We start from the raw sequence: 2,313 nt of genomic DNA, 5'->3' as shown, positions 1-2,313 counted from the left end.
AAGGATGGAATTTTAAAAGATAATGAAGGGCAAAATGGTCAATTGGAAGAGAGAGAAATCTAGAAAGTAATAATGATGCTAGAGATATTTTGATATTTTATAATTATTTAATTAGATAAATATTATTTTATTAATACTTTAATAAGATATTTTATTATTATTTTATTAGTATATAAAGAAAGAAAGATGAGAAATTCTCATCCATATTTTCCCATGCACTAACGTGAGAGAAAGAGAGGAAGAAAGAAAGTTTTACTTTCTTTACAATTTGGTCCTTTTACCAAAATTCACCATTTTCACCCAAAAATTAAATGAATTTCCATAGCTACCAAGAGACAAAAATGTTAAGGAGAGCATGGGGAGTTAGAATATCAAGTTGAATTCAAGAAATAGAAGCTGGAGGAGAGAGAAAATCAAGTTAAAGATTAGTATCAATAGAACAAGGTAAGTATATCAAGATTTCAATATGTTTTTAAGTTTGTTATTATTGACAAAGCATGGAAATAATGTTATAGTAGAGTTTTCTTACATAAGGTCCTATGTTTTTGATATGTTAGTGAAGAGAAAATAAGAGAAAGTGATGAGAAATGGTGTAGAAAAAGAAAATAAGGGTGTTATAACATGGTAATTAATAGCTTGCACAAAAACAGTTTGGACAGCAGCAGTAGACTAACTTTGAAAAATCACCATAAATTATATAAATCGAATTAGAAGATGAAGAAAATATGTAATTAAATCTTATTGAGTATAGTTTCTCATAGAAGAAATAGTGTAAGCAATGAATTTGTAAATTTTTAGATATAATTAATTTTGTGAGACAAGGTCAGAATGAATTCGGGTTCCCCTGTTTTGACTTTGAAAAATCATAAAAAAATTGAATAAAAATAATTAGGGGCTTAAATTTATATTTATAAAATCTTGAATGAGTCTATTTTTAAGATGAACAAACAAGAACATCATTTGAATCCTGTATAAGGAGATAATTAGTCTTTGGTGAAGAGGGGTCAGAACTGTCAGACAGCAGAACAGGGGTAACTTTAAAGAATAAACTGTACTTATTGGCTAAACTAAAAATTCTGAAATTTTTATGGTAAGAATATATATGAGTCTATATTCAGGGACAATTATCGGATATTAATTTGGAGTTTTATAGATCCAGATATAAATAATTTAGTGACTATGATGCAGATAGATAGCTTGAATATTCATAAAAGTAAATAATAAAAATTATGGATAATGTTACTTACAAGTGTGTTATCTACATTAAGGATGTGGAATGGAGAGGAGGAGGAGGAAAAATATGTATGAATATTCATCTAGAATGGCTAATTTGCATATTTTAGGCTCAGGGACTAAATTGAATAAAAGTAAAACTTTATGGGTAATTTTGTAAACATGTCAGAAATGACCAAATTGCATGAAATGGATTATTTTATTATTTAAATTAAAAAATTGAATGAAATTATTAATTTAGTTCAAGATCGGGGGAAAACATGTTTTAGGGATTAAATTGAAAAGTGTTTAAATTATGAAAAATTCTGATATTTTATAGAATTCATGGATTGTTATCAATATGTATGAGAATAATAGCTGGAAATAAGGATTAAATTGAAAGAATTTTATTTTCCTGACACTAAGGATGAAATCGTCATTAATTAAAAGTTTAGGGGCAAAATGGTAATTTTGCCTAGAGCATTAATTAAATGCATTAGAATATGAAATGAATGAAAATAATGATAAAATTTATTTATAAAGATCCGGACGACTCAAATATGAGACTTGATCGTGGAAAAGAAAAGATATCAGATTAATGAAATTATAAACACAAACAAGCAATGAGGTAAGTTCGTGTAACTTGAATTATATTCTTAAATGCTTGAAATGCATGTTTTTGATATGAATATGATTTGAATGTTCATTATATGGAAATTTATGAAACATTGATATATTTGATAAAATGGGAAGAAATCCCGTTTGAATGAAAGGAAAATTCGATGGATGTCTGAAAAAGAATTGACGGTAAAAAGGATCTAGCCCGGACGGGTGATCCTATCCTGATATAGCCCTCCCGAAGAATATGTGTAAAACGGATTTAGCCCGGACGGGTAATCCGAATTAGGGTCTGAATTTAGCCTGGACTGGTAATTCAGATCCAAGCTCATTAGAGTAATTGTCGTTGCAGGGGATTTAGCCTGGACTGGTAATCCCGACAATACTCTATGAGTTTATATTACAGGGGATTTAGCCTGGACTGGTAATCCCACTATAAGGATGAGGTTCGCGAGAGTGTGCTCTCTGATATGAAATGTGTAA

The sequence above is a fragment of the Gossypium hirsutum genome, chromosome A02 (assembly GCF_007990345.1).
Source record: "Gossypium hirsutum isolate 1008001.06 chromosome A02, Gossypium_hirsutum_v2.1, whole genome shotgun sequence".
Taxonomy (NCBI): Eukaryota; Viridiplantae; Streptophyta; class Magnoliopsida; order Malvales; family Malvaceae; genus Gossypium; species Gossypium hirsutum.
This window is presented reverse-complemented; position numbering follows the sequence as displayed.